Below are 19,076 nucleotides of genomic sequence, written 5' to 3' on the forward strand. Positions count from 1 at the left end.
CTAACCCCCAGGAGTGCCCTGACTGCCGCCAGCCCAGCTCTCCCTCCCTGGGATGCTTCTTCGCCTGTCAAAATTTCCAACAGGAGGGACAAGTATCTGCCTTGCTTGCCAGTTTTTGGCCTAGCAGGCAACTTTTAAACCTAGTAAAATATCATTGCTTTGTTGATATTGGACTATCTGCTGTTGGGAATCTTTCTGTTTATCTGAAGGTTTTTTTGTTTTGATTTGGTTGATTTTTTTTGGTCTGTTTATTAATACTAGGTTTCTTTGTGTAGCCCTGGCTGTCCTGGAATTCACTCCATAGACCACACAGACCTTAGACTCACAGAAATCCTCCTGCCTCTGCCTCTCCAGTGCTGGGATTAAAAGCCTGCATCACCACAGTCCTGCCTAGATTTGAAGTTTTTTTTCCATTTATTTATTTATTAAAGATTTCTGTCTCTTCCCTGCCACTGCCTCCCATTTCCCTCCCCCTCCCCCAATCAAGTCCCCCTCCCTCGTCAGCCCAAAGAGCAATCAGGGTTCCCTGCCCTGTGGGAAGTCCAAGGACCACCTACCTCCATCCAGGTCTAGTAAGGTGAGCATCCAAACTGCCTAGGCTCCCACACAAAGGCAACCCACTGACTGGGAGAAGATCTTCACCAACCCCACAACTGACAAAGGTCTGATCTCCAAAATATAAAAAGAACTCCAGAAACTAGACCGTAAAAGGCTAATCAACCCAATTATAAAATGGGGCACTGAGCTGAACAGAGAATTCTCAACAGAAGAAGTTCAAATGACCAAAAGACACTTAAGGTCATGCTCAACTTCCTTAGCGATCAGGGAAATGCAAATCAAGACAACTTTAAGATACCTGTCAGAATGGCTAAAATAAAAAACACCAATGATAGCCTTTGTTGGAGAGGTTGTGGAGAAAGGGGTACATTCATCCATTGCTGGTCAGAATGCAAACTTGTGCAACCACTTTGGAAAGCAGTGTGGTGGTTTCTCAGGAAATTCGGGATCAACCTACCCCTGGACCCAGAAATACCACTCTTGGGAATATACCCAAGAGAGGCCTTATCTACAACAAAAGTATATGCTCTACTATGTTCATAGCAGCATTGTTTGTAATAGCCAGAACCTAGATTTGAAGTTTTTAAAGATTAAAATAAATCCACATTCCTGATTTCCCAACAAAGTAAAATCATGGGGGTTGGCTGGGAATTTAGCTCAGTGGTAAAACATTTACCTGATGAGTGTGAGGCCCTGGGTTTGATCCCCACTGCCACAAAACAAAGTGACTACATAGAGAATAATGAAGATAAACCCTAGCCAAGGAACTGGAGGCAAGCCACTCTCCAATAGTCGATTTTCTGGACTCTGGCTCCAAAATTGTGACTGCTATTTAATGTCTGGGAAGACACAGCCAAGTAGCCTCTAGCCTGAGACAAAGAATATAACACACAATTCTGTCTAAAACAGTGATTTTCAACCCATGGGTCATGTCCTGCCTTCCCAGGGGCCACATACGACCATGGGAAAACACAATATTTACATTACGACTCATAACAGTAGCAAAATTAGTTGGGTAGTGGTAGTGCATGCCTTTAGTCCCAGCACTCAGGAGGCAGAGGCAGGCGGATCTCTGTGAGTTTGAGGCCAGCCCAGTCTACAAGAGCTAGTTTCAGGACAGGTCCCTAAAGCTACAGAGAAACTCTGTCTCAAAAAAAAAAGTAGCAAGATTACAGTCATGAAGTAGAAACGAAAATAATTTCATGGTTGGGGGGCACCACAACATGAGGAACTATATTAAAGGGTTGCAGCATTTGGAAGGTTGAAGACCAGTGTTCTAGGCACTTGTTCATTTGTTCTTGCTTGCACAGCTCGTCAAAGACCCCACCCCTTCCCCTTCTTAGCTGTGGCCAATCAAACTCAACATTGGTATCTCTTCTACCTCATGGGGACCTGGTGTGGCCCAGGTTCACTTCTGTACCAGTTCACACACTGTCTTGGATCCCCTCGATAGGAGACAGTGTAATGTTTTGAAAGCTCATGAGGTTTTTTGTTTGGGGGTTTGTTTGTGTGATTTTGGTTTTTTGTTTTGTTTTGCACAGATGTGTTGGATCCACCAGAGGATCAGGGGTTGAACCCTGAGCGATGAGTTCTGGCATGGCTTCCCTGCCATGCTGGCTTCTGGTGGCCAGCTCTCACGGGCCCAGGCTAGACTACTTCTCTTCCAACCCCAGATCAATTCCAACCCCTGCATCGCTTCTCATTGCTGCTCTTTGCAATTCTAGAGAAGAACTTTCTAGAGATCTTGTCTGTCTGTCCTTGCCCTCTTTGACTTTAGCAGTATGATGGGAATAGAAGAAACACAAATGCACACACACACACACACACACACACTCCTCATTGGCCCAAGTTCGTGTCTGAGTCACACAGACCTGTAGAAAGGTACACAAGAACATGCTATACTGCTGGGCTCCCACTGTTGCTGCTTCCTAAAATCCACAAGACAACCCTCTTACATCATGAGACTACTTCTAAGTCAAGTCAAAAGGCTCAGGGCAGATGGCCTCCCTGGGACTAAACCTTCAGCCAAAAAGCGTATCTCAACTGGCACCCAAGCTGACCTCTCTCAGTCTGCTTCTGATGGACAGGGATGCTCACCATCCTCTCCCAGTCCAGGTTACCACCCCCACGCCCTTTCCCCTCCTCCATCTTTCTAAGGTTTCCAGTGTTTCCAGGCCCAATTCACAAAGACTCCAGCTTGGGAATCTCCCATCCTCTATTTTACAAAAAGAAGAACTTGGGAGCTGGTGAGCTTGCAAAACTTGCCTGGGGTCACATAGCTGGGAAACCGCAAGCACAAGCCTTCTTCTGCCAGGCCCACCAAGGATGGCATCTTTGGGTCACAGCCAAGTATTCAGTGCTGAGGCCGTAGCTGCTCTCCTCTTCTGCTCTGCCTGAGGGGAAGATGTGCTTCTGACCTGGAACATGGCTGGCACATTTCCCCTGCCTGAGGACCACGGTATTCATCTGTGACCATCGCTACCACCGCTCACATTTGTTGCTGACAGTAGGTGTCTCTTACAGAGATTCAGCCATGCATGGTCCACTCTGGTACCTTGGAATGCTTTGTTCCATTTAGTGTTCGCACTCACTCCATGTAAAGTAGCATTTTTATCTTCAGAAGAGAGTGAATCTTTTGGGAGAGGGGACGGATCTTGAGCTCCAAATCTCCCACTCCCACTTGTGATAATTAAAGAAGGCCATGGGGCCCTAACCATTTCAACCCCTGCCTTGGATGGGGTCGAGTTGGCGGGCGGGGGGGGGGGGGGGAGGGTGCCCCATTCAGCTGGCCAGGCTGCTCTGATAGAGCAAGAGGTAGCTACGGACCTTCCCCAGGGAGCCCTGCTGACCTGATGCAAAGATAAGATAACCCGTGGCCTTTCAGTGACCTGCAAGGGACTCCTATTGTTTAACAGAAGGGAGGAAAGGCAAGTTGAAGACGGGGGAGGGTACAGGGCTGTTCACAAGAGAACAGAATTCCAAAGGAAGACTCTTGAGGCACTTGACACTGCTTTCAAAGGCCCATGAGGCATGTCCTCTATAAAGTAACAGAGGTTCCCAAGACCTGGGGTTGGGCCCCTGCTTCTATCCCTGTCATAAACAGATAACTTAACCTCTTTGTGTTGCCCTTTCTTTGAACTTTGACCTGGGCACCGTGATACCCGGGCTCCATCTCTCCATTCTCAGAACACCAGCTATCACCCTTCTTCTTCTACCTGTGGGACACACCATGGCAGAGAAGACGACCAGAGCCTGCTTTGTGGAATTCTCCAGCGAGAGCTGCAGAAATGGAACAATGTAGAGATGATAAACAAGGTGCTTAGCAGCAGTGATGACGTCAGAGAGCAGCAGATTGGGAGAAAGAAAGGCAGATAGGAGTGGGGTAGACGCTGGTGGGTGCGAAGACAAAGCTGACCTTTGCCCGTCTACGTGCCTCCTCCCACCATAAAGTAAGTCTGGAAGCTTCTTCAGTGTTTCTCCTTCACCCAGCCAGAGCCCTCAAACCTCCACTTCTTCTCTGTCAACCTTGCAACTCAGAGTTGGCAGATCTGAGGCTGAAGGAGTGCTCCCTGACCAGGGATTAGGGCCAGTTGAGGAGGAAGGGTCTGGAAGCTCCTGGGAGCGGCTTTTCTGCATCAGGATCTTGCTTCCAGGGTGTGACAGGGTTTGGAGAGGAAGCAGACATAAAAGGTACTACTTACTTGGAGGCAGTCCCCTGCCTCCTGCTCTTTCTTGGTCTCCAATTCTTGTAGACACAGGTAGCGCAGCATCAGAGTGGCCTCTGCTGCACTTTCGGAAGGGATAGTAAGCAGCTCCCAAAGGGGCCCAGAGACAGCTCAGAAGCAGTCAACAATACATTGGGCAGAAACCCCACTTGGTAGGTGAGGAAACTGGGGACCACAGGGAAGACCCGTACGAAGCCAATGAATGTCTTCCCATCTGTGTTTTAACTGAAGATTTGGGGAATCACCGGGGCAATTACTTCCTACTCAGCTTCTCGTTAACTTCGGCCTGTTGGTCCCCCCAGCATAATGCATGTGCGAAGGATTCTTATCATCATCTTAGGGTTCTATCTGAGGCCATGAGCCCATTTGGCTCTCCAAAGTTAGAGGAGGACCTAGTACCCCGTGTTTCTGGTTGGAGAAGCAAAGGTCACCCCCTCCTGGTAGTGTCTCAGAGCCCAGCAAACATCACCAATGCTGAGAAGCATCATCTTCTCAGTCGATACTGGTCCAGAGTGCTTTGCAAACCTTCCTCCTCAGGTCCCAAAGACAAAGATGACCTCTGCCCCTTATCAGTTACTAGGTTCCTGGCACCTCGTGGGTTTCTAGAAGCCCTCAGATACCAGGTCTTCACCTTGGGTGTCTCCCTTCATACATCCTTTGCTGTCAGGCCAGAAATGAAACATGAGACACGATGAAAGCCAGCTCATTGTTCAGCACAAAGCTGTTTATCCTGGGTGTCATGTCACCTGTTACTGCTCTCCTTGTAACCGTGGCCTCGGGACTTGAAGACGCATTCCCATGGGAGTCAGTGGCCTCTGGCCTGAGGTAATGGAGGAAGACACACTGACGGACTGCCCACTGTCAGGACCCGAGTTCTGAACAGTCTCCCTTGGAGAGCCTTCTGCTCCCGGCAAGCTCTTGGTAAACACTGGTCTTTTGGCAGCCTGGCCTATCGCAAAGGCAGAGCCGGAAGAAGCAGAGAAGAAACAGTGGAACTTGGCAAACTTCCTCACCTGCCACAGTGGCGACAAGGGCTGATCTTGGCTTCCCCAAGATCTCCTGCTAGTTTAGCAAGTGCGTGCGGCAGGTGATCTGTTGCTGCGGTTTGGATGTAAAGTGCCCCCCACCCCATAGGCACGTGTGTTTAAACGCTTGAGAAGGACCTCACCGGAGGAAGTAGGTCACTGGGAGGCCGGCCTTAAGGTTTCTAGACCTGGCCCTGCTTCTCTCGTTGCTTCCTGACTGCAGATACGGTGTAGACAGCTCCCTCACCCTTCTGCCATCACGGTGAACTGTTTCCCCTCGAGGTGTGAGCCAAAAATGAACCCTTCCCCCCCTTAAGTGACTTCTTGCCAGGTATCTGGCAACGGCAGTGAGGAACTTGACTGACAGAACCACCTCCCCTGTACAGAGCCAAGGAAGCCATGCCCTTCTGCCTCCCCTCGACAGGACGACCTCTCCCACTTCAGAGCGGTCATGCTCTCCCTGGCTAGGGCTACAGAGCTGCACATTTTCCACTAAGACGGTTAACACACAACTCTGACATCTCATTCCAGTGACTGCCTAGACTCCATCAAGAAAGCGCTTAGCATGTGACAGATAGGTTTGTGTTCTGTGGTCCACGTTATATTGTGACACACTGACCTTGCACCTCGGACATCTGTAGACAGGGCGGTGGGCTATGTTTGTGCTGCTCCCCACCACTCCCTGTGGTCAGACACCAAACCAATTAGACTCATCTGCTTGTCCATATGAGCATCTGAGGTGAGGGCCTCTTGCACACTCTGATCAGACCAATTCGCAGATTATTAGATGGGATTTTGCTATATTGTTTTTGAGATAGGATTTCTCTGTAGCTTTGCAGGCTTGTCCTGGTACTCTCTCTGTAGACCAGGCTGGGTTCGAACTCACAGAGATCCACCTGTCTCCCTGAGTGCTGCAATTAAAGGCATGCACCACCACCGCCTGACTCTGTCCCGCGTTTTTGATGATGGAACGCTGCCCTGGGATCAGGCCATGGCCAGCTTTCTTTCTGGGAAGTGGAACATGGGTTTGATGACATGAGATACACTATCAGTTTATAGGACAAGGCAGAGATGGACTCCAATATATTCACCCAGGGTACTGGGATATGTCCTTGAGTTGATGGGTCCCAGCACTCACATAGGATGGATGGTCCTTTTCAGATTCTAACCCCACTCCTCCCTACTGCTGAAGCTCCTGGCCCTGGTGTCTTTGTCATGCAGAGTTTGTGGCCACCCATCTCCATGATTTTTCTATAGAAACTGAGGGGCTATCAGATCTTGGGGTGTGTGTGTGTGTGTGTGTTTGGGATGGGATGTCTTGTCATCAGATTGTCCCCTCTTCCACTCTTGGCCATCCCTTGTACTCTGGGACAAATTCTATGGATCTGGAGTTTCAAGGGATCAGATTATGTCCATCTCAGAGGCCTGGGAGCCTGCCAGACATGAATGGTCTCCTGTGGCTGGGGTGAGGGCAGGGGCACAGAGCAAAGGGATGGGGGGTTGGTGTGGGGAAGGTTTGGCAGGATTGGCCATCCCCCGGGCACTGAATGAATGGAAGTCCTCGCGGAAACACCTGGTGGTAACGGAAATCCAGGACAACTTTTATTAGCCCTGTTCACAGGTCCATTCAGCCTGCATTGGGGGCTTCCTATTTCCTCTGCTGGCACTTCACACTCGTTCACAACAAGAAAAGCTATTGTGCTTCTGACTTATGGGCTCAAGTTCCCCACGGGGCGGGCATTAAACATATTGGCATTAAACTTATTTTTAAAATTGCATTCCCGTCTGAGCCCCAGCTTATTTTTCCCCTACTCTTACAATAAGAACTGTAGAAGGTGTTCTCTCAACCCTAAGAAATACCTGTGAAAAGTAACTACTCAGCCCTTTCTGTCTCTCGCCGCTGCAGCCCTTCTGGGACTCTAGGCTGGCATGGAATCTCTCTCCTTCCCAGCGCTAGGCTCTAACAATGGCTTGACTCCCGCTTGGAGAGCTGGCATGAGGTTAGCGATGTAGCCCAATGGTTCAGTTCCCGGTTATCAGATGGTAGAAGTGGATCAGATCGGGAGGGTTTCCAAGCCCCCCAGATGCTGGGGATTCACTGGTGTTACGCCTTTTTAGTTCATGTGGCTCATGGAGGGAAGCTTCTACTTAGAGAGAACCTGAACACACCTACTTTCTCTTCACAGGAAGCCAGAAGAACTCCAGGGGCCAACACTGCCTTTAGACTCCTTGGCCATAGGAGACTTTCAGGGCTAAAGGTTAGCATATGCTCATCCAGCCCCTCTCTGATGATGCAACCAGCATTGGAAGCCATCAACAGAGCAGTGTCTGCCATTCTCCATGGATGGGCAGTGCCTGGAGCTGCTGAGGCTTCAATCAGTGACCCAGATTCTTCTCCCAAAGGGTCTTCAGATAGCCTCCATCTCCCATTCCCCTGGCCTGATGATAACCTTTGCTCAAAGAACAATTGCTCTTCAAAACAGCTGGCATATTGTAATACATATGGGTGAACATCTGTGTGTCCCAGGACACGGAGCAGATAATCATTTTTGTTTAATCTCGTCATCTATTAAGGAATATGCTCTGACGTGTCAGAATGGTAAGGGGGACGACCGAGGACTCTCCCAATGGCTGTCAAGGCCAGAATAACAGGAAAGAAAGGTGTCTAACTCAAGAGTAAGCATAGGCTGGGCATATCTGCCATTGCAGATAGGGGTTAGGAGATGGGAGCGTCTGATAGACCATCCTGTAAAGAGACTATTGCTGAAGGTTGATCATGGTGGTGGGGTAAGGAATTTGCTATGGGGAGTGGATAGACACCAACAAGAGAGAGATCGCCTATGAGCTGATCTGCCCAGATTTTGAATGAAACTGAATTCCTCAAGGACAGAACTGGAAGCCAAGGATGAGCCCAAGTCAGGGACAGGGTGCCTGAAGATCTCCTGTGAGAGTATTTTTGTCATGCTTTGCCTCAAACATGGAAACAGCTTGACAAGCAAAGGCCATGGCTTTGTCTTTGGGGTGACCATGGCTCTGAGGTTGGAGACAGACTCTCCATGCCAGGAGCTGGGTCTAGATCATGACTTGGTTAACTTCTGATTCCAAGTCCCAGACTGAAGAAGGGCTTTAGAAATCTGTGGGGGTCCCAGGCCATTGGGCTCCTGTCCTGTCCCTCACTTGAAAATTAGTAACAAGCAATGGAAGTGAGGGAGCCTGGTACTTCTTTCCTTTTGTTTTGTCTGAGTTGCTGTAACTGAGGTTCAGGTCCCTGGACTGAGAACAGGGTTGTGTCTGCTGTGTTCCTCGGGCTCCGTGAGTACCTGGGGAAGTATGTCAAGGACTGAGAGGGAGTGGGGACATGCCCCCCACTAGGTGCCTTCCCAGCATGCCTATGGGGAGGGGAGGTTCTGTAGGCCATGGAGTTTCAACTTCTACAGACTTCAGAAAGGGTCTGGTCACCCTGTCTTCTCAGTTCTAGTCTGGAGTTTCACTGGTTTTAAGTCACTGGACATGAAAAAGAAAACTTGATGTTAATCCCACCACCAGCCTCTGGCTCTGATGGGTCCCAGTTAAGTCAGCCAGGGGAGAGACAACTGAACAAAGTTCTGGACTGGGGACAAGCTGAGGGTGAGTGAGACAACATGTCCCTTGTCGCCCCTCCTTTCCCTCTCAGTCTTTCTCTCTCTAGTTCTGTGGCCACTTCTTCTATAAGCAGGAAGGGTAGGAGAGACCTGCACACCCGTGGTAAGCCTCTTCCCTTGCTTTGTTACTTTATCTCACCAAACACCATGAAAGAAGCCTTTAAAGATATTGATGTTCCCATTCCACATCTGAGGCCACTGGAGTCCAGAGAAGTTGACCCTGTCCAGAGCCACACAATTGCAAAGAGACTGAGCCATGCTCCCAGTTTATCCTCCAGCTAAGACGCACAAGGGGGCAATGCTACCCCCTGCTCAGAGTCACCGTGGGAATGGCATGGAGGGTTGGGGTGGGGGGCTCCCGAGAATGATCTGTTTTACTTCTGCTCAGCAAATACCTCATCGCCTCAAAGCCTCATTGTGTCTGTTACCATAGAGCAGGTAGCTTTCTAGAGGAAAATAAGCAGCCCCTACACAAGGGTACGGAAGCCCTGGAAGAGGGACAGGCCCCTGGGTGCCTGGTATTCCAGGGCCACTGCATTAGCATTGGGCTTGAAGCCTGAATCCAAGCTGGCTCCAAGTGCAGGCCCTTTCCTTACGTCATCAGCATGCAGCCGCTTGTAGTGTACATACTTATGCACACCCGCAGTGTGCATGCAGATTCATGTGTACAATACATATATGTCAACGCACACACACATACCACAGGCACTTGCAAACATGGCCAGCATGCATACAGACACACATGGGTACAAAGTACATACGTCCATGTTCACACACATGCAAATACATCTAGCATGCATAAAGACAAGTGTGCATATGCACACTAATCCACATACATTCAGCACAAAAACTCCCAGCACACATGTAGATGGAGGTGTGTGCAATACAGGCATATGTGTTCATGCACATGACACATGAAAATACCTAGCAAGGATCACTCACATGTCCACATACATGTGCATGTGGCAAAGGTTCCGAAGAAGGCCATGCTTGCTCTTTGTGAGGGTCTGGGAGCACCACCATTCTTTAAACAGCCTGACACCATTGCACTGCCTCACCTTGTCCCAGTTGGTCTTCCCTCCCGAGGCACTATCCATCCATAATGAGGACCCAGCTTCTCTCTGGTCTGTCTATGCCACAAACATCACTGCCCTTCTGCTCAAGCTGGACTGAGACCATGGATGGGCACGGGTGGGCTTGGGACGATCCCACTGTTGAGTTACAGTGACAGAAGACCTGTTGTGGATACAGCTGCTCCTCCAGTGGGTCCCAAGGCCCCCAGGCCTTAACTGTCGGCTGCTGTTCATCTCGCGGCCCTTCCTCCTTTCTCACACCATTTTGCTAGTCCTAGAACCAGAGCTTCCTTTAGTGCGTCAGATGACCTTAGTGCCCTGCAGCTCTCTGCTATGGACTGACTAGGGCCCCACCAGCCACATGTGCTCATTCTAATCCTGCACCTCAGGGTCTTTCAGAGGATGGTTAGGACAATGAGAACATTAGGATCAGTCCCAATACAATCCGCCCAGAGCCCCCACAGGGAAAAGAAAGTGGGATGCATGTACAGGGGAAAGGACACTTGTATAGAGAGAAGGGAGGACACAGATGCAGAGGGAAGGACACCTGTATAATGAGGACACATGCACAGAGGGACAATGGATGAGGAATGGGGAAGACTGCCATCTCCCATGCAAGGAGAGAGGCCCCCAAAGAGCACTCTTGGTGATGCTTCAGCTCAAATGTCCTCAGCAACCTCCCACCTCACTCAGGACCAGGGCCACAAGTAAACATGTTTCTGCTTCAAGCCTGGCGTCTATGGCCTTTGTTACCTTTGATCTGACAGCCCACCCCTGTGTACAGGTGACTCTGGCTGTACCATAGGAAGAAGTGGGGCTGCGGAGGTTCTCCACGTGCAGGGGGGTATGCTAGGAGCTTGTGATTTTCCTAAAGGCAGGGTGTCACCCTCCCTACCCTTTGCAATGGCCCCGGAAGGGTGGCAGCATGTCAGGCTTTGTCTTTGACTCCCTTCTATCCCATATGTCTCCATATGGGAGAAAGACAGAAATAATGAATGAAAGGGTGTAAAATGTCTACGGAGCAAATGGAATGGTGGCTGCTGTGAGCTGTGGTGGCCAGAGCCCCTGGGAACCTTGTGACCTCCAGGAGGTGGCTCCAGGGGCAGGTGAGCCATGATGTTAGCCAGCTAGACTCGGGGACATGGAGCATGCTCGAGAAGGAGGACACCTCTAGGAGAAGAAAATAGTTTTGGGGTGGGGGTATGATTAGGGGACTCAGAATCCTTCCCAAGCTTTTGGGCTTTCTGAACTAGATCTAGGGGTGCAGGGAGAGAAGGCAGGTGGTGTGAGGGACTGGCTGAGGAAAGACCTGGTTCTGAATGAGCATGGATATGAAGGGGGAATGAGAAGCGGGGAGCTGAGCAGCGCTCTGAGCCTGGGGTCTTCGTGGGGAAAGATCTTTCTCCACCTGCAGCTTGTTCAGAGGTTCCAGGACGGCAGCTGGCCTCAGGGTGAATGGTGAGCTCATGGGAAGAGCCCAGGCTCCCAGTCCTGGCTCAATTCTGGGTTCTCTAGGCAGCCCCAAGAACCTTTGAGATAAACCCCAGCACCCTAGCCTACAAGGCCTGGTCCCAAGATACCTCTGGTTGACCAGAATTCCCTGCTCTCTTACGGTACACACCTGCCTCTGACACTGGGGAGCATCCATGGTAACCTAAACCAAGCTTCCCAGCAGCTTCTCCCTCTTCTAGTCCTGTCTTTTACTTTAAGAGAATAACTGACCCCAGTAATTCTGGGGTCCCCATCCCAGTTCCTCATCTTTCTCTAAGCCTGCCCTCCACACCCAATCATCTGCTCTGCTTTCTAGGCAACTTCCAGACTTTTCCATACTAGCAACCCCTACAGCTTTCCACTGGTCTCCCCTCTCCCTTGGAAGCCTGTGTATGATCTGGGGGTTTTTGGGCACCAGTCACTCAGAGCACTGTCCCAGCCTGACATGGTCCACCTGCTCCTGCACCTCATCGAGTCTCAGCAGTCTGCCTTTTACTGTCTAAATCCACGATGCCCAAAGACTCCTAACTCAGGCCTTCCTAGAACCCGGTTCCACCATCCGCAGTCAATTCCGGAAAGAAGGGGCTCGGTGGAGGGGAGCCCCTGTTTCCCCTCCTGTCCTTCTAAGGGTTAACAGGACGGATAGGAAGCTGGCTCCCGGAAAGGGGAAGGATATCTTGCCTTTTATCCGGGTTACAATGCTGAAAGTGAGCCAGTTGGGGGCAGGGCTAAAAGCCAAAACCCAACCACCCCCAAATAAAATTATGAATGGGCCCGTTCCATAACAATACGGGACCTGGGACTGTGGTGGAGGAGGGAACCTCCAACCTGTTGACAAACGGCAAGGTCAGGCCCCCTGTCCCTCGTAAACAAATACTCACAATGCCTGCTTTCCTCCAGGAGAGTCCGCTCCTCTTCAGGGGCTGTCCCCTGGGTCTCAGCCTGTCCTGTCCCTCATCCTTAGGCGGCCAGTCTCCGCACACCCACTGCCATGGCTTCCTCAGGGAAAGGCCAGCTCTTTGTGAGCCCACACTTCCTCCCCCTGTGGGAACCACTTCTGAGCCCAGGGACATCTGCCTCAAGGCATCTTTCTCAGGGACCTAAGGTGGGAAAGAGGAGGGGGTGGGGCTGCAGGGAAGGGGACGGGTGACCTGGGTCTGGGATTGTCATCACAACCTGGGGGAGAACAATGAGGGGACCCTCAGCTCCTCTAACTGGGACTTTCCTCTCCCACCACCTCCTTTGTGTGCTCTGGGAAGAGCAGGAGATTTCTTTTCTTCTCCTGCTTACTGACTTTGTTTTCCCCCTTGAAAAAAAATGTTGTTCAAAAAGCACCCCTCTCCCTGACTTCCCTGGTCTGAGAATCCAAAGAAGTTGTGACCAACAGAGAGGGACCAGGCAAGGGAAGTGTTGGGATTTAGGGAAGACTTTGAGTCCTCCATGAGGGCATGTCCAGAGGGGGAGTACTGCATGCTGGAATTTGCTGCTGCGTGTGCAGGGGCACGCACAACTCTGTGGAAGGTGTCCCAAGCTCTGAGCAAATCGGACATGGTAGGTACTGGTGGCTATTAGAAGAGTGGGAATAACAAGACCAAGAGCTTTCAGGAGGTGAAGCTAGAACATTCTGTGCCTCCCAGATCTTACCCCGCACTTGAGGAAGTCAGTCCAAGGAAGCCCTACCCATGTCTCTAGTGCAGACACTGTCCCCCACACTCCTGATCCATGACTAAGCATATGCCAGCTGTAGTACAATGGCTTCTGAGCATCAAAGAAGTCCCAAGAAGGCACTTCTGTTGAGGCCACATCTAGGACCAAAGTGAAGGAGGTGGGGAGGAGAAGTAGAGGGAAGGGAGGGGAGTCGGGGGCGGGGGTGGGGGGGTGGGGGAACCTGCTTCAGTAACTGGGGAAGGACTCAGAAAGATTTCTCAGGAGTCATCTTTGCAAATGAGGCCCATTTTATCTCATGCTAAAGCCCCCTGCTCCTACTGGTCCATTCCCGCAGGAACCCCCAAGCCCTACAGCCCTGGGAATGCCCCCATCGGCCTGGAGAGCCGTGCTCTGCATCACTCATGTGCATGGAAGCTAAACAGGAACTTAAGACCCAGGGCTCGGCAGCCACTCTGGAAGTGGCTTGGAAAGCGTCTTCTAACTCAGAACGTGAAACTGCCACACCGCACTGTACCAGATATCAGACAGCTATGCCAGAGAACGAAACGTTATAGCTCACGTAAAAACCTGTATGTGAACACTCATGGCCTGATTTGTGATTTGTGATACACACAAACTACAAGGAGCTTGCCTGGCCTTTAACAGGTATCTGGTTAGGTAGCCTGTGGTTTATTGAGACCACAGATGCTGCTTGCTGATAAAACCACACAGAGCTAAAATGTAAATGTAAAACTTGGAGCGTCCATATGTGGTACTAGCTTCTCCTCCAGAACCTACCCCTGATGTTATAGCTGGGGAAGCCGTGCAAAGCAATACCTAGCACCTCTGGTATGTTATTTTACAGCTTTCTGCAGTGCCATAATTAGTTTAAAATGAAAACTGACCGTCAAATCACCAGGCAGTAGACTGAGGAGATGGCTCAGTAGCTAAAGTGCTTACCCCACAAATGTGAGGGCCTAAGTTCAGTTCCTAGAATCCATGTAAAAAGCCACACATGGTGGTGTATGCTTGTAATTCCAAAACTAAGAAGGTAGAGATGGCTTATTGGACAGACGGCCTTTCAGTGGATTATTATTTTAAAATGTGTTACCTTTGTTTATGCTCTAGAACATTTGTTTAATGTTGCAAAGATGTGTTGCATTCTTTTATGTTACATTTATTTAACTCTGTGAAGCTGTGTTGTTTCGCCTGGCTAAAACACCTGATTGGTCTAATAAAGCTGAAGAGCCAATAGCAAGGCAGGAGAAAGGAAAGGCGGGACTATCAGGCAGAGAGAATAAATAGAAGGAACAAAAGAAGGAGAGGAGGACATCAGAGGCCAGCCACCCAGCCAGACATGGAATAAGAAGGAAAGAAAAGACGTACAGAAATATAGAAAGGTGAAAACCCAGAGGCAAAGGGTAGACAGGATATTTTAGGAAAAGCTGGCAAGAAACAAGCCAAGCTAAGGCTGAGAATTCATAAATAAGACTCTAGGTGTGATTTTGGGTGCCGGGTGGTGGGACCCCAAAGAGTAAAGAGTAAAGAATAAGAAACCAACTAGACAGCCTGGTCTGATCTCAAGCTACAGGTCAATGAGGAGACCCTGTCTCAAAAAACAAGGTGGGAATCACCCAAGGAACACCTCCAGAGGTTGTCCTCACACACACACACACACACACACACACACACACACACACACGTGTGTGCTTCTACACCCCAAAACTCCAAGCACAATATTCTGGGTTCTTCTCTACCATAGCATCCGCTCTTGTCACCACTCACATGACAGGCCAAGGCCTAGCCCAGCCAGCCACTGTTGACATCAGATGAAGCATAAGCCAAAGCTACCAGCTCCCTGTGACCTGGAAACACGAGACACCACCGGAGCAAAAGGCTTGACAGCCAGTTGCTGAGGAGCAAAGTCTAGGTGCTGCAGCAAAGTGGTCTTAGGTTTTGGATCTCTGCTCTGAGTGGAGCAGGATGTTTAACCACATCTCAGATCTAGAAATCCCTCCCTGGGAGATGGGGGAGCCGGGGGAGGCGGGGCTGGCAACCGTTCCTCACAGGTCCACTGCTCTGCTGTAACCCTGATAAGCTGTGCTTCCACAAAGCCGGTGTGGACCATGCAGGTTGCCGGAGATTGTGGCAAAGTTACTCCCCTTTGTGGATTTCCGAGTTAGCCAGGACATACAATCAGAACCTTCCCATGTGTGTGCTGGGAAGCTGGGGTGGAGACGTTCTGTATAGCTTGGCAAGGGGAACCCAAGGTTTGCTTTCTGAAGCCAACTGCAACTCAGCCACCCTGCTAAAGATCTCTGGGTCACACGGTTGCTCTATTTTTTGTCATTTACATTATTATTATTATTATTATTATTACTATTATTATTATTACAGTGCTATGGATCAAACAACCCAGGACCTCATGCATGTTAAATAAGCATCCTACCCATGAACTACAACTCCGGTTTCTATTTCTTATTTTTGAGGACCCTCCATGCTGTTTTTCACAATTGTGAAACTAGTCTACATTCCTATCAACACTGTATGTGGTTTCTGTATCTCCACATCTTCACCAACACTTACAATCTCCAGTAACCATCATTCTGTATAGATGGAGGTGCTAGCTCATGACGTATTTTTCCCGGTGACTAGTGATGCCGAGTTTTCTCAAATATACATTGACTGTTTTGCTATCGTCTGAGAAATGTATATTCAGACTCTGCTTACTTTAAAAATCAGGTTGTCCTTTTGTTATTGAGTTGTTTCTTTCTTAAATACTGGGTAATGGTCAATGTCATTTGTGAACTGGACAAAATCTGCACTCACCTGGGCAAGGGGTCTCCACAAGGGATTGTCTGGATTAGGGAGGCCTGTGGGTTTGCCTCTAAGGGATGTTATTAGTTGGGCCCATTGAGATGGGAACTTCTACCTGACTGTGAGTGGTACCATAAAGGGGAAAGAGAGACAAACATTCGTGATTCTCTGGTCCCTGATTCCATCACGCTCCTGCTACTGTGACTCCCTTGCAGTGATTAACTGGAACCTGGAACCGCAAACCCTTCCTGCCCTGGTTTTGATTTTGTTTTTTGTTTTTTTTTTTTATCACAACAATGGGAAAGAAACCTGGGCAGCTAGTAACCTCTGACTGGACATTTGCCAACACTTCTCATGGCTTCTTCACCGGGTGTGTGTTTTTCCCTATCTGGTCAGAACATATCTGTGTGGTGAAATTCTATCTTTGGTCTGTTTGCTTAGATTGCCTGAACCTCCTGACTCCAAAGCAAGCTTGACTTTTTCACACAGTGCACAGGGGTCTAGAAGAAGGTCCTCCCCAGAGTCTCCTGCCATCTCTGACTTTGTGTTTATCAGTAGGATGTCTCTCTCAAGGATTTGCACCCCAGAGACAAAGGTTAGAATTTTTATCAAATAGTCCCAGCTTCACTGTGAGGGGACCAAGAGTTTCTTCATGACCAGTAGCTCCCACTGCCCTTTCCGGCAAGATATAAGAAGCTATCTCTTGAAGTGAGGTTGTTAAGCCTCGCCGAGGTAGGCAGGGCATGTAGCTATCTACTCAGGGACTTCAACATCTTTTGAAACATTCTCAATACCTAGCGGCCTTGTCTAGCTGCTATTTGATGAAGGGTGATGATCTATTGTTCATCTATCCCTTTGGGCAGGAGCACTGGAAGGCAGTGGCTTCTCAAAGGTCCTACTCTGAGAAATGGTAGGTTGGTACAGGCCATGCCAAGGGCATCAAAGCGAGGACAGCAGGTCCCAACTCAAAACTCAAGAACACTAGGTCAGTGCAGACAAGAGGACCCTGCTTCATCTTCCAACCCCGCTGTTCCTCATCGTTCACACCCTGGACTCAGATGCCAGCATTGCCTGGAAGAGGAAGTCCCTTTGTGGGACAAGGTGCTCCAGTACAGCCACAGGACCGCTTATCCTCAGTCTTCGGGGACACAGTGGCCCTCGGTTCATACCTCTGACTGCACTGCATGCACAGATGAAAAAAATGGCTGGTGTTGAGTTACCCCAAGACAGAAACGAGGAGCCACCTGCCTGTCCTCTGTTTACTAATACAGAAACAGACACACGGACCATTCCATCTGACTTAATGCAGCACGAGGAAGGAGGGAAGGAGGGAGGGTGTGGGCAATTCTTAAAGCCAAGGTGCGCTCCATTTCCCAGGGCAAGCAGGCTGGAAGGGGTCAGGGAGAAGCCCAGAGTGTCCCGACTGCTTCCTATACCTCTTGACCTTCGGCTAGGAGGCATGACCTTTACCACTTGTTGAGCACAGAAGGCTTCTAAAGGATATCCTCCCACTGCCTCCCAGAGGGACAGTGTCCCAAGCCCTCACTCTCAGGATCTGGGACACATGCTCTGAAATAAGAAGACACTACACCAAACGGTGACAAGAGCAAGGTTTTTAAGGTGGCCCTGGGAGAAGGCAGGGTCATTTCTGGCTGTGGGGGAGCCCTAGCAGAAAAAGGTCTTAGTAGGAAGCACTGTGATTTAATGGCCTGAAAGTGACAGGAGAGGAAAACTGAGTCCACACTCCTACCGCCTGGCTTCCCTCACTTCATACATGGTCGCGCACATGTGCACACACGCACACCCACCCTCTTCTTTGAAGCGCTCTGTGTGGCCTGCACATACGTGGGATGGGAACTGTTTCTGGGGAAGAATATGCAGAAAAACCTCAATACCTCATCCCCATCCAGCTAGGGTCCCTGTGTTCTCATGAGGCAGGTAGGGAAGTGGAAGGGGCAGATGGGGAACCACAGGAAACCCTGACTGCACAGTGGGGAGCAGGGTTGGGTAGCTGTGCCCAGACACCAAAGGGGTTCCCTCTGGGAGAGTCCTGGAAGCTACATCAGCATTCCCAGCACAAGTCATAAGACCCAGAACACCTTGGCATTTTTCTTTTCCTTTTTTTGAAACACAGCAGTTAGCTGGGACATCGTGGTTCCATCTTCCAGAGGCTGAAAGAGCCTGGTTCAAGGCCAGAGCAAGCAACATAGCTAACACCCATTTAAAGACAAAACCAAGAAATCCCACATCATGAACAACAAAACAAGACCAACAAAAACCTCTAAGACCCACAGTTCGTGACTGCCACCAAGTGGCAGTCCTAGGATACAGGGAGCCTGGATTTTCTTTTGGTGCCTCTGCTGCAGCCTTGCCTGTACATGGAGGCCTTATGTTCTCGACTCCACGCTGACCTTGTGGTGACTCTGACCTGACAGTTCCTCTCAGAGCCATGTACCTCTGAGGATCTGGGATGCCTACAGGTTACTGCGATACTCCATCTCACCGGCACAAGGCTGGGGCCAGGCTGTGTTAACCTCTCTCTGCTACAGGAAAGGAACATGCAGCTCACAGACTTGCTGAGAACGAGCTTCTGGACGCCATGCTCCTGCTCTCTCCTGGCTCTAGCTTGCTAGCTTTCTTCTCTTTGCTTATCTGAGACACTTTCCGAATGGACACAGGCTTGAGATCAAGGGCATTGAGGTCAACCCAAAGGTAAAAAGGCTGGGCGCTTGCTGGGCCTGGCCCCATCCACCCAGGACTTCAACCTCCAGGGGCAGTATCCCTCTGAAAGCAGAGAGAAAGCTCTGCTTTAAGGATGACACCAGCTGAGATGCAGTTCAGCCACAACGGAGCGGGGCCAGCGCTGGCTTGTGGGATTGAGTGCAGGCTGCTGCAAAGCTCCCAGCAGTTGCCTGGCACAGCATAGGACCTCCTAATTCCTTTCTTACTTCAGGGCGGGTCTGTCACCCCTTGGGTGTGCTGTCACTCAGAGAGAAGCATGTTCAAGTTCTCATTGAGAAGAGCCAAAGTTCTTCCTGAGCAGGCTGGAGAAGACCGCCTGTCTTGAATCACTCTGCCATCTTGTGGCCTCTTTTGGAA

This window comes from Microtus oregoni, unplaced genomic scaffold (genome assembly GCF_018167655.1).
Source record: "Microtus oregoni isolate MIOR12 unplaced genomic scaffold, Mior012 000001F_ref0000356, whole genome shotgun sequence".
Taxonomy (NCBI): Eukaryota; Metazoa; Chordata; class Mammalia; order Rodentia; family Cricetidae; genus Microtus; species Microtus oregoni.